The 14,420-nt window shown below is 40.5% G+C and overlaps 1 protein-coding gene and 1 long non-coding RNA gene across 3 annotated transcripts in view; one reads left to right on the top strand and one right to left on the bottom strand.

Moving 5' to 3' along the window:
* Nucleotides 1-14,420, top strand: part of LOC124187809 — a 340,932-nt gene that overhangs the window by 202,152 nt on the left and 124,360 nt on the right. The window lies entirely within an intron of this gene.
* Nucleotides 5-3,841, bottom strand: LOC124179159. Of its 2 annotated transcripts, XR_006869974.1 has the most exons (4): nt 3,779-3,841; nt 1,461-1,528; nt 998-1,068; nt 5-278 (listed from the first exon to the last, which is right to left on the bottom strand). It is a non-coding gene; the product is annotated as an uncharacterized LOC124179159 (long non-coding RNA). The 2 variants fall into 2 exon arrangements; XR_006869976.1 differs by lacking the exon at nt 3,779-3,841 and having other exon boundaries at nt 1,461-1,589.

The raw sequence follows: 14,420 nt of genomic DNA, 5'->3' as shown, positions 1-14,420 counted from the left end.
TCGATTGAGTATGGTGTTCACGACTACCGTTAATGCGCGTTCCTCCGTCGTCCGCGGGTCCGAAGACGTCTGCTTCGGCGGACCGTCAGTGCGAGTCTTTCGGAACCGCGGATTCCGAGAGACTCGCTTGTCCCGCTGGTTCGGGGTGGATCTGGCCACTTTGTGGAGCTGCGCAGTATCCGACGCAGGTGCGGACTTTTTTTCTTTTTGTTTCTTGGACTTTTTTTTATCCCACCATCGACAATTTTTTTTTCTCTTCTAATTCTCGTTCGGGGTAGCTGCAAAAGCAGAACAACACAATTGAAAGTAACCTATTGCAGTCCACTACAATCATCTACGCTGGTCCGCGTGGAAAATTAAAAAAAAAAACCATATAAGGTCGTATACGACTTCACCCGATTTCTTTTTAACTTTCTTTGAAGTATTTGTAAAAAAAAAAAATTGAAAGTAAAAGTTGTAGATTTCGATCTTCTTTTTAATAACATTTGCATCATAATTTTGACGGCCCTGTAAACTCTATTTTCCACGAAACAATTTTTTTTAAATTGTTTTCTCCAGACAGACCACTTTTCCGTAAGAGTCCATAAAAAATCACCAGATCGGGCCCGCCTAGAGTTCTGGACTTGGAAAGTAAATTCTAAATCAAATCATGCGACTGTACAATGTTTTTTTTAGAGTCCACAACCCTACACGACTGCATTCTGACGATTCTTTTACTGAATCTACACATTTGGCCGAAGATTTACTAAAGTTGGTAACAAAATAAGTGTATTCTTTTTATTAAAAAAACAATCTAAATATGCAAATTGCATAAAGTACCCATCCGCGAGCAGGGCTTGCTATACCCCTTACTCTTTCGCAATACCGAATGGAAAACTTACAACCTTCCCCAGCATTCTCTGTGTAAGCTATGTGTAAGGCTCCACTGTATGTTTGAAACGCCGATATTGAAATGGTGAATAAAAAAGTGCACCGCATGCATCACACAAGTACTTACGATTCGGAGTTTTTGGGATCTCCGCGCTGTCCGAGGCAACACCAAGTTGACGCGTTGTACTTTCATCCATCCTGCAATGAATAAAATATTCTTTGTACAGATGGGGTGTAGGGAATAAGACCGGAATAAGTCGGGATGCGAACATGTCGGGTCAATTGTTATTGAGGAAGGGGGACTCTGCATAGAGGCCTTAACATTTTTTTATTTATGGAAACAAAAGTCGTATCTACAATCCGAAACGATGGATTGTTCGAAATGCTTCAATCGGCGTGTTAGAAAAATTGAAATTGGTATGTAACAAATTGTCGAAAGTGTTGTTTAGGAAATATTTTTTTTTTTTTTTTTAAATTGCATCTCCTACAATTTATTAGATTCCGATGTGAATATTTGATGACATGATTGTTGAACGGTTACCAACAAACGCTGATTTGGGATTTCCAAAGCGATTTGTGCGCGTACTCACATTTCGTCCTGGTTGACGATCCGGGTTAACGCCTCTATCTCAGTCGCCAAGTTGTCAACAGGATTCGTCTGTACATAAGACAAGGAATATGAGACAATTCTGTTTGCAGCATTCAGTTTATTACGACTGCCATTGTTTCGTCTTATGAGCGATTAAAATGCTAATCGACAACGCATATTGAAATGTTGATACAGGATATTCTTTCTCAACTCTTACGATTTTGCGTACGCGGGTTAGCGATTTTACCGTTCGTCTGAAAATTACTTTCGTTTTACTATGTACACAAGGGTGGTCGTTAGATGGCTTTTTTGGAATTTCAATGTTGGATGGTCGTAGATCAGCTTGAAATATATTTTTTTTAAATCTCTAATTTTTAAAAATTTTTATTCTGAGCCCTCAGTGACCCTGCTGGCCCGTGATTCTCTTCGCTTAAAATAAAAATCTGAAAGAGATTAAAAATTTTTTTTTATATATTTAAAGCCGATCTACGACAATCTAACATTGAAATTGCAAAAAAGCAATTTAACGACCAATCTAATATCTATGGGGCATTCCACATCAAATTGCAACCAGTGTACCTCACCTCCTCTCATTTTGATAATTTGTTAGTAGGATCTTGCAATCGACCCACAAGGTTCTCGGAATTTTTTTCAGATTTTTTCAGCCACTGGTGAAATTTAAAAAAAAAACAGAAAACCAATTTCGTGAACGACATTTTTAAAAATCTGAACAAATTCACACTGATTTTATGATTTAAAATACGATCCCATTATCGTGTTGTGCTTACAAATCATATTTTTAATGATAAAATCAGTGTAAATTTTTTCAGAATTTTAAAAGAAGCGTTTTCAGAATTGGTTTTTCAATTTTTTTCTATTTCAGTGGTGGCTAAAGAAATCTGCAAAAAGTTCCAACACTGTTTTAAGTCGGTTGAAATCGTGGTTGCAACATCATACAATGATCAAAATCGAAGAGGGTGAGGTACATGGGTTGTAAATTTGACGTGGAATGCCCCATATACAATATATATCTATTAGGATGGTCGTTAAACGGATTTTTTACGTTAATGGCTTCGAATATAAAAAACCGTCTCTAATTTTTTCAGATTTTCATTTCGAGCTTTTAGTGGCCTTATTGGTCAGTGATTTTCTTCTTAATCAGAAAAAAAGGGAATTTTATGATTTCCGGAATCTTGCCTATTGACAGTGGTCTCAGATAGGAAATATCTTCAGGATTACGGAAAAAATTATTTAAAAAAACGCACCTGTGCGCAAAATTGTTAAGAATCGATTTGAATACGAAAAAATTAAGGATATTTGGAAATTGAGGAAAATGTTTTCCCAAAAGAAAAAAAAGAAAAAATAATCGAAAATGTGTACTATATTCTTGGGCATTAGAAGGGAATTCCCCACACATCTTCTTCCTGTACAATCAAGAATAAAAACGTTTGCCAATTCAAGGAAAATGAAATAAAGTATAAAATACAACTACAGGTCCATCCTAGGGATGGAAACATGAGCTGAAGAATCGATTCTCGATTCCGATTCTTTTTTCCGAGATTTCGATTCTCAGAATCGATTAATCAATTTCAAGAATCGATTCTTTTAAAGAATCGATTCTGAGTAAGATTTTTCTTTTTTTTGATTCATTCGACGAATCAGGTAGTTCAATGTTATGAACTTTTTTTAAATGTTTAATTAGAGCCGACGTACTATTTTTATAAGTTAAATTTTTATTACATTCATTGCACTTTACGTTATTCCCCTTATCAATTTTTGTAAAATAAATCCATACCGGACTAGGCGACATTTTACATATTACAACTAATTTGCATATATCTATCTTAATATAGAAGGCGCTATCTCCATGTGAAAATAAAAAGAAAATGAACTATATATGTCATAAAAACATACATATTTGTAAGTTGATTGGTTCAAAAAAAAAAAAAGTAAAAAAAATAAGGAGGGTTAGAAAACGATGCGAGCGCACAGAGAGCGCTAAATTTAAAATATTTTCATAATGATATATACTTTGGACCATTTTTCATTCAATATTGATGCTATAGTGTCATTACTCCGGTTTTAAAATAAATTATAGAATCGATCGCTAAGAATCGATTCTAGATCGATTCTGATAACTGGGAATCGAATCTAAAGAATCGAGTTTTTTGACCACAGAATCGATTCTCGGGTAGAATCGGAATCGATTTTACCATCCCTAGTCCTTCCCTTTTTTTCTCTTCTTAATCTAAGTAAATAGACGAGCGTCAAACCTGCCGGTTTTTCCATACATGTAAAATAATTATCTAATTTACTTACCATCTTGATACCTCGAGAGCTGGCACTAAACTGAACACTGTGAAGCCTCTTAACTGGCTGCCTACATCAGAAAAGGAGAGGGGTTCATACATTGTTGCTACTGAAATAATTTTGTCGTTCCGATCTCGCATCTCTCAAGATTCTTAAGAAATGCTCGTCAAGACTGATATAAAATGGGCGTATGTTTTTTTAATAAGGAAAAGTTTTGACAGTAATGGAAAATAAAGATTACTAAAAACACATGTATTGTTTTTTAATAATAATTTTCTGTATCTCTTGTCGTTTACGAGATAAATGCGAAAAAACGCGAATTTCATGGAAAAATCAGGTTTAGTGGCCCGTACTACCTCGCTGGTGTGAGTTACGACTTTTCCGCAATGGGCACTTTTGTAGAGCGTTTAACTCTGAGAAATACTTGTCTATGGTCAAAGCAATGCCATGAAATGCCGCTGAGCTATAGAAATTTAAAGATAAAAAATCCGAGTTTCCGTGTATTTTCAATCGGAAATCTTTACACGCCTTGGTCTAGGACTTAATATTAATATTAAGGGCTCAAACTTTCAGGGAATTTTTTTTTTTTGTCTTTCCAAAAAAATTTCCTGATGGGACCGAAAAAAAAATAGTCGAAAAAAAAGCACCCTAATATACCCCCCTTTGGTCGTTTACCCACCGAAAATGTTGGATCCAAAAATTGAAAGCTCATTGATTTTTTTTTTATCGCAATCGACTCGGTTTATTGTTTTTTGCATTATACTTCGACTTCGCCGATCAACTCTCGATTCAATTATTTATGAGAAAATTTGCATGTATATCTCGAAATATATCCCGAAACGACGAAGTTTACAATGTATTACTTTGTATGCGATCACGGCTTCCCCCAAATCTAGCTACCAATTTTTCGATCGTCAGTCGCAACTCGTGTTACGAATACTCAACATCGTAATCTCGTAATAAGGGAGTGGCTTCTGTATGTTCTTTGCTGCGTCGAAAAACATACAAAAATGGATAAAAACAAACCGCAACGTGCGCGCGATCTCTGCGCTTACCGTGGTTGTAAGAATTCGAAATTGACGGGAACAAAACTATACAGGTTTCCTGTGGCAGGAGATTGCCGCCTTGATGCGTGGGTAAAAAATACCGGTAAGTGTTGCATTGTAATTATTTGCATTTTTTCTCGAATTGGAAAGTGCAAGAATCTCGGAGAACAGTCAAATCCAAAATAACTAACGCTATGCGAAAAAGGATGTACTGAAGAATGCTTGGTATATTTATTTCTTAATTTTTTTTAAAATTTTTTTTTATTTTTTTTCGATTCTATCCAGTGTTACGTCCAACATACCACTTCTTTCTATTTTTCCTACTCGCTAACTCTCCCACAGTTTTGTCCTGTCCTCTTATCTCTACGTAGTCTCACGCTATTCACTATCACGCTTACTCTTCAAATTCCATTCCCTACTCCTAGCTTTGTGACACCTTTCCTGCACCCGTCCGTTTCACGTCTCGAGGGACATTCCTATTCTGACACTCGACAATTCCACATCTCGCCTTCATATATATCTTTTCGCAACACACAACTCATTCCGACCGCTATCTCATGTTCTACGGAATAAACTTATAAACGACATATCAACATACTCCAGTTTATTCAATCCCATCCTGATTTCCGGTTGACCTGTAACGTAAAAGCGAAGCCAACCAGGTTACTCCTTCCGCTCAGGAGTAACCTCTACCCACGGACGTAACACCAGCATACAAATTTTTTTTTTTTAAATTTCATTTCCCAAATGAAAAATGAGTGCTTTCATGCATCATGAGAAACGTCTGCCCTGTGGCAGACGTCTGCCGAGAAACGTCTGCCGTGTCTCTTGATAATGCAAAAAACTTGTAAAAAAATTATGGTGGGAAAAAATTGTTGAACAATTTTCCGTTCATGTTCCTTTCTTATATTATAGAATGAATTCGTTCGTTTCTCTGAACATGTATGAAATTGTTCAGAATTTTCACTCCATTTTAAATTCAATTTTTATAATATTGGTAAAATTGTGAAGGGTGAATTTTTGATATATGTTCGGAGAAATATTCCGTGTTGCATCGAAGAAGTATGCGGGGTATTAAACGATGAGAAATTGAACCTATATGAGTTCTCGAAAACAGAAATTTTCGAAAAGATACAATTAAAAAAAAATCATTGCACTTGCTTGCAAATATATTTACATTAATTTCATAGTAGAAAAAATTAAGTTTTCTGGAGGTTTTCTGAACAACATTTTTTTAAACGATTGATTTCAAACTTTTTCACTTTATGATGACAACAAAAAATGTTCTTCGCATCTGCAGAATGTTTTTTTTTTACTGATTTTCACCTTATCGCAAAGTACTCAAAATTATCACCAAAACTCACTTTTGGTAGGAAAAAAAAATTCTTCTCTCGAGTTTCAAAGTCAATATATTCACACGGCGCGGTTTGGCGCAGATGAGTCACTTGTTAATGCAGGTACATTTTTTCCGAAATCGCAGGCAATAAGTACTTGCTGACTTTATCACCGGAAACATTACGGACGTGGGGGTTATGCCGGGAGCATTTCAGCCCGATGTACTTCATTGGCAACAGACTTTCGCAACAGGCGATTCCTCTTATGTTTCTCGAGAGTGTTAACGATTCGAAGGCTCACCCGGAAGTCCGAACTTCATCCACATATGTGGAAGGTCCAGTGGACAATTGCGCAGTCCGTACAGTGGTAAGTAATGCAATTTCTCTCGCAACGCCGCACCCGGTCGAGTTCGAGTCGTTGATTCTCAACGATTCTGCCGATGAACCGGTGCCGTTCATTTCCGCGTTTGCGGCGAACCACTCTGTCATATCGGCGGGTATCGTTTCCTCGGGTTTGACGGAAACGGTGCTTGTTATTCCTTGTGAATCTGTAGAGGTACAAAGCACAGGTGAGTCCGCCTTTGATACGGTTCACTCGTCGGCATCGGCGTGTGTGCCACGGGCGTAGGTGAAGAAGATTTGCACGTTTCGGAGCATGCGCGTAAGTATAGGAAGACAGTGGTGAGCTTTGCTGATTCGGATGACGAAAATTGCACGTGGATGAGCGTAGAACCGTAACCCGATGACAGTAACCCTGCATGTCAGACGCCTGAGGGACATATGTCATGTGTGGGTGATCTGTCACTTCATGCAAAAGTGTTGCGTCATCTGCGTAAACAAAATGCCGCTTTGATACGGGAAAATGCATCGAAGACGAAAACGATTCGTCAACTCCGTCAGAAGCTGAAACGAGCTTTGAGGACAGGTGCACGTGTGGAGAGAAAAAAATTGTCCCTCGATAGTTTTCTTGATCAGCGAAAGAGTTTACGGCCGGCAGCAAGAACGATGATGAAGCTCCAATTGCACCGGAAAAATGCTCCTTACTCGGAGGAAGAAAAAGATCTTGCAAAGCAGCTTTTTTACTACTCAGCGTCTGCGTATACGCGTTTGAGAGATGCAGGATGCATGTTTCCGGCGGAAAGTACCGTGCGCAATTGGATCTCGGAGGTTGACATAAAACCCGGCTTCTGCGATTTCATATTCCAGAAGTTGAAAGTCAAAATTGAAGAGTTGCCTATCGAAAATAGGGTATGCGCTCTAAAATGGGACGAGATGACAATCAAACAATTTAAAGAATATTCGGAGAAATTCGATTGCATCGAAGATCTGGTTGATCACGGCCCACTCGGTCGAAGGGATGAACGCGCGCGCTACGTCTTCGTTTTTTGCCTCGACAGTTTGAACGCAAATCAATCATGGCAGCAACAACTCGCGTATTTTCCTCCCGGGACTGGCATGAAGGCCGAGGAGATTCATACCTTGGTCGATGAATGCCTCCGTCGATTGCATGAAGCTGGAGTCGTAGTTCACCTCGTGACATATGATCCGGGTCTCTCGAACCAAAAATTTTTCAATTCTTGTTTAAAAGTGTCAGAGGAGAGTCCGTGCTTAATGAGCGGTGGCCGAAATTACTTTGCTTCATTCGACTTTCCTCATTTGATAAAACGTCTTTTGAGCACGTTGCGAACACACAAAATACTGTACTGGAGGGGTCAGATTATCGCTTCGTACGAAGATTTTGTAAAAACTTGGAGATACGATAACTGCAGTACTACCTCGAATCTACTCTCTCACATTTCCGAGGCGCACTTGTTTCCATCCTCCTTTCAGGCGATGAACGTTAAGCGTGCTTCTCAAATTTTGAGCCGCCGTTTTGCAGCGGCAATAACAACTGCAGGCAAGGATCCGCACGGGCTCAACACGGAAACGTGGCAGGCTAGCGCAGCTATTGCTGAGCGTATGAATAAAGTCATCGATTCGTGCAATGCCTATGAGCTTTTGTACCAAAATCCTGATAAGCGTCCGCTTGCCGACAAGAAACCCGAGATCGAGGAAACGCTGACAGAGTTCGTGAAGTTTTCTTCGGAATGGACGATTGCTGACCCAAGGAGAGAGGGGACGGCTGAAAATACTTCGCAACCACCGGTAATGAAAAAGGTGCCTTGTCTGAGAGGTCTGCCTCTGACAGTAAGAGCTATTCTACTTACGTATACGACGATAAAAGAGAAGTATCCCGGATTGGAGTTGGCAGCCGGACTGTGCAACCAAGATTCCGTCGAACACCTCTTCTCGAAATTTCGCCAGCGAGGTGGTCACAACCCAAATCCCACGGCTCGGATGGTTCGCTTGTCTCTGAGACACATCCTTTCTACCGGATACATCGGCAGCGGCAGCAGAGGAAATGTACAATGTCCTGACGCCGTTGCTTTGATAGAACCCTGCACGACGGTAGCTCGGGCTTTCGATACGCCAGAGAGTATGCCTGCGGATCCCACCGAACACGAATTCGACGAGGATACGGCAGAAGTTGAAAATGCTGTGGAAGCTCTGAGGCAAAAGCAGGAAACAGAAATGGCGAACGCGGAGACGTCGAAAGAAACGAAGTTACCGAGCTACGAACTTTGTGCAATCAATTATTCTGCTGGTTACGTAGCTCAGCGCAACCTGCGCAAATTTCCGTGCGATAGATGTCGTTTTGAAACCGTTAAAACTCCGATGGAAGCGTCATCGCTCGAATGAGGTGTATACTGAACTTCGGGAATATGAACATGCTGACGCTGATGCGCCATCGGTGTCATATCTGAGCCGGCCCACAGACAAGTTCGAAAGCATCGTCAGATCGCAACTCGAAGCTTTTTATCGATTGTGGAAGACGCACTGGGCTTGCGAAGGCCTTTTGATCAATCTTATAGATGATATTATTACAGATACTGCCAGATTGTATCTTGACTGGTTTCACGAAGGTGATGAATGCCTTCAGCATCGCATAGAGCTTCTACGCTTTATGGTCAAAGTGAAGGTTTTCGCTCAGACTACATTCAACAATCGGGGAGTACGACAGTCCGGATCAGCTCGTACTATACACAAGCCGAACAGTAAGTTACAAAAAATTAAAGGTATTTAAATTGAATCGAAAGCTCTTAATGCGAAGATGTACCCTGACGTCAACCGGAGGCTCCATAGCTGCGCTTCATGACACTTTCTGTTGTGAAGACGTACCCGGGGAGGCTCAGTGAGTTGCGCTTATGTATTCTCTTATCGAAGTCTTACCTGGCGATTGCCAGTTGCTCTATGAGCTGCGCTTCATATATTTCCTTTTTTTGAAGTCGTACGTGGCGATTGCCAGAGGCTCTATGAGCTGCGCTTCATGTATTTCCTTTTTTTTGGTTTGAAGTCGTACCTGGCAATTAACAGAGGCTCTGCGAGCTGCGCTTCAACCCGTATATAAATTTTTTGGTTGAATATCGGAAAATGGCATATAGCCCTAATGGCTAGCTAGTTTACATGCTATAATGATTTAACTGGCGAATCACTGGCTCTATACATATATAATGTTTCTATATTGAACCCAAAAATTTAAATACGGGAACGGGGGGTGCTGTTGATTGCCTTCTTGTGGTGCCCCCCCGAAAACGAGTATATCAATTTTTCTTGCTGAATACCAAGTTAAATGTTCATGCTTATTATCCTGTTTCAAGAATAGTTTGGAATATTATTAATTTCATTCCAATTATAGTGCACTCCTCTAAACAATCAACAAAAGTATGATTCACAGAATTCTTTCAACACTTTTCTTATTGACGTTCTATGAAATCCAGACGTTATTCAGTCACAAAAATTTGAATAGTATTTGTTCATGAGTGCTTCAATATTTGGAAAGAACAAACTCTTACGGACATTCATCCGACAATTCTACATGCCTTTACCTTCACTTTGTTTCCTCCCCAAATCCCATTACGCCTTCATTAATGAGATCATGCTGACCACGCGTGTATTGAACAACTGTAGTATATTTTTATCGTTGCGGATTGATGTGATAATCCCCTCAGTATGTCTGGATTAAAAAATTAATATAGATGATAAATTAGTTTATTGTAATTAGTTGTTGCATGAAAAAAAATATTGTTATAAGTATAAATTTGACTAGTTTACTTGTTAATTTGGCAACGTCAATTTGCCAGCTATCAAGTGCATAACCTCACCTCGAGACTGGAATTCATGAGTCGTAACGGTAATTAATTCATGATGTTGTCCTCGAAGTTGCGGCTAGCTAACATTTTTATAAGAGTCATAACAAGAATAATGTTCATCGGATGCGTAGGTGATTTCACTTTTTTCCCAGCATTTACGACCTCTTCAATTGTTTTCAAAAGTCACGGTCCATTTGCTGCCATGAAAAAGTCTAATTTTGAATAATTATTTTCTTGTTTAAATGTTCGGGAACCCGCCTGATCTTTTTGTACAGTCATTTTTGAATATTTCTTCAAAAATCAGATTTTTCTACAGGTTTTGAGATACTGTGCATGATCTCATTAAACAATGATTGGATTCAAGATTTTCGGTGGGGAAACGGCTGAATGGGGGTAATATTATTAAACAGCTGAAAGAGAGTTTTTATACAATCGACCCGGTCTCCATTTTTTTTCTTCAGATTTTTTCTCATCCGGGTTACCAAATAACGAAACGGAAAAAAAAAATGGAAAAAAATCTACACACTCTCGGAATTGTTTTTTTTTTATTCTTTTTTTCTCTTCTCGGTTATCAAAAACACAAAAAAGAAAGCGGGATTAAGTAAGAATATGAAATAAAAAAAAATGTAAGGAAAAAAAAAAGTCGGTCCACTCTCACTTTCATTTATTTTCTCTCTTCTGAGTTACCCGTAATAAAAAAGGGGCGGGGATTAAGTAAAAAAAAGAGGCGCCAAAAACGGGGAACAAATCGATTCACTCTCGGTATTTTATTGTTTCAATTCTTTGTTCTCTTCTAAAAGAAATAAATAAATAAATAAAAAACAAAATAAAAAAATAAAAAGCGACCCGGGATCGAACCCGTGTCCCGCAATACTCCAACCTCATGTGGTATCCACTCAGCTGCGCTACAGCTACGTCCGTGTACGCGCGTTTGCTTGATATGTTTACGGAGCTTGCTCGGAATTCGCTGATGATTCTTTGGAAGATTCAGTTCAAGAAAAAAATAATTTCCCCCAACCACTTGCCCATTGCACATTTTGCATAAATGTTATCGAGCTGGCTTCGTATATTTTTACATAGACGGCGTGTACAAATATTCGAGAACACCAGGCGTCACATATTTTCATATCAATAAAAAAATAATATTTATTAAAAAAAAAAAAATAAGTATTCGGGCTGGGAATGGTTAATTATTTTGGTTCAGCGTCCGCTAATTGATTCCAAAATTTATCAAATCTGGAGATACTTTTATTCACTGACATTCATAATTGAAACAAGAAAAATCCCAATTCTTGCATTCCTGGAAACATCTGTGCGAGCGGGGACAAGGATGCGATTGGCAACCACTTGCTCGAGCAACCGAGTATATCTATATATACTCGATTGTGGGCCACCTTCGGTGCATGGCCGCCTAGGTGTCATGTCGGAAATGGGCCACCTTCGGTGCGTGGCCGCCTAGGTGTCACGTCGACGCTCCAATCTAGCTGGTATCACGAAAAGCCGAGCGTTGGAGATCTCCCTACTCATCTCTGATAGAACCATACCGTTGGAGGAAGTTGAATGGACCATAAAAGACAGGCTGTGCAAAGCTGAAACCGTGTAAGTGAAAGGGAAAGAAAAATGAGATTCGTCGCTTAAAATTGTCCCCAAAGTTCAAATCATCGATATGCTGGACTTTGACTGTCCGTCGCTTCAAACGTTGTAAAAAACTTCAGCTGTGTCTCTAAGATGTGATGTGCATACAATACCCAACGCAATCTGTACAGCACAAAACGTTTTGTTACTCCAAAATTGGCTACAAAATCATCATACTGTTCGGATGGCGAGGCTGTACGATTTGTCTTACGGCGCAGAAGCGTCTACAAGAACGGTCCCGCATTCCTGGCGAATATATCATCCTGGTTACGATACTGTTGAATAAAATTATTGTACTAACGTTGTGAAGTAATTTTCAACTGTAACCTAAAAATTGCACTCAATAAAACTGTTTTTTGAAGAATATTCATGAAATAATTTTACACCTTCACCTCAGCTCTCAAGAGAGAAGTTTTTCCAATACACAGGTTATGTAAGATTCAACCTTGCTCTCCATCCTCGACCGAGCTGTACTCAAACCGAGTTATGTTTTGCATTCCTAGAGCGATAGTAACCCAACACCGCAGATTCTTGGCTCTGAATGTATACTACTGCAGCTATCGGTCGACCTTGCACTCTGGTCTTGACTGAACCCGTTCACAATTCATCGTCAAGTTCACATTGTTACCCGCAACCCACAGCCCGACGCTCACGTGCCATAGCCGGCGCGAAAAGCGCGAACGGACCCGGCGCGGGACAATTTAAGAATATTCTTATGTAAAACATGCACAGCCGTATACACGGTGCAAATGCCCGCGCGGCCGCTCCGCGCAGCCATTGGGCCGGCCAGCCTCTCTTCATGTTCCGCGCCGGTCTATAAGCCTAAGGTTGACGGCCGGGAGATGATCACAACTCTCTAGCACGCTTCGGCAACCACACCGACTGCGCCACGCCTTCAACTCCAGCCAAGAATAAAGAGAAGCAAGAAAACAAACCAACAGTCCTTTTTGTTTCTTTTTCATTCCTCTCACTTCTGCCTCTCTCTATCCACCTTCCTCTCTTCTGGGCTCGCCGCCCCTCTCTAACCCGGCTCTTTTTACCCCCCCTGCCGCTGTTCTTTTTTTTTTCGCCTCACCGCCACCATCCCCCCCCCCCCCCCCCCTTTCTCGTCACCCCTGCTCCGGGCCCACGCGCCCGAAGTCCAAACAAACGCAGTCTTATAGAGGCTTGCGTGGTCCGGAAGCCCATCTCGCGTAGCCTCTGCGCGGGACTCCCGCGACCTCCGTCGGAAATCGTGGGACACCGCCAACGCCCACCGCCTGCCATTCCCCCTTCTCAATCCCATCCTGGCCTTCCCCGCACCACCTCTTTCGTTCCTTCACCCCGTCGTGCCATCCTTCTCCCAGCACCTCCGAGGCCCCACACCTAGCGGGGTTTCCTCAACTCCCCCCCCCCCCCCCCTTCTTCCGTCCGCTCATCCCCCCTTCCCTCTCCTCTCTAATCCTGTCCTAAACTAACCACCACGCCAGCCATCAGAGTTATTCGCGATAGACCGTCACATTGAGCACATAGTAACATTACAGTTACAAGACGCAAACGCATCTTGAAACCCTTTATTGTTGCTTAGTGGTGTTTAAAGTAACATTTTCTTAGATTTTTATACTTAATTCTAGTTATAATTACAAGGTACAAAACGTATGTAGAATTAAAGGTATACAGGATGGTTTAACGATAAATGAAAAAATATTCATAATATCAATCTTTTTTTGTTTATTGAACGTAAGACTTCCACAAGACACTGGATATTTGCATGTGATACTCAGATTATACGTATGCAAATTCAAGTTTACCGTACGGTCCACCAAGATAGCGTAGATGCAACCGTATCTCCTTACTGGCTGTCGTCACCTTCTGGAACAAATCTTCATCTTCTTGGAGGGCCTTGGTCAGTCGGTTCGGTTGAAAAATCGTAAAAGAGTCCTCCAAGTCCAGAACAATTTTATCACAAAATTTCGTTTCACCCCGACGAACGCCGCTGACTCGGTATTTGAAGTATACTTCGAGGTCCGAAAGCTTTTTCAAGGGCAGAAGTGTCTCCAGGCGAGCGACTTCGTACAATTTTGAAAAGTCCATTATCGTTACTGTCGAGTTGTATGTGCTCAAAACCTCTAGCGAGTTGATTGAGGTCAGATCTGATTTTCAGCAGATGTTTTACTCCTCCAATATTCTTGATGAGCAGTTCTAGTCGTTTCTTCAATTCACGTCGTTTAAAAGCACTTCTCATTTGCAAGAAGAAGAACAGCTTCAGACTGGCGATGAAGTTTTCACTTTTGACTTCTATAACGTTTCCCCACCACATAATTTGAAATTTGGTCACGTGGTTGATATCAAACCGGCATCCGAGTAAGTGAAAAACAATTCTTAGAACCATTAATTTTGGAATGTCGCATGGTTGATAACGCGGGAAAGGAATGTGAGGTGGTTGATGTTACACATCAGCGATATC

This window comes from Neodiprion fabricii, chromosome 1, assembly GCF_021155785.1.
Source record: "Neodiprion fabricii isolate iyNeoFabr1 chromosome 1, iyNeoFabr1.1, whole genome shotgun sequence".
Lineage (NCBI taxonomy): Eukaryota > Metazoa > Arthropoda > Insecta > Hymenoptera > Diprionidae > Neodiprion > Neodiprion fabricii.
Note: the sequence above shows the minus strand (reverse complement) of the source record. Positions and strands in the feature narration are given on the sequence as shown.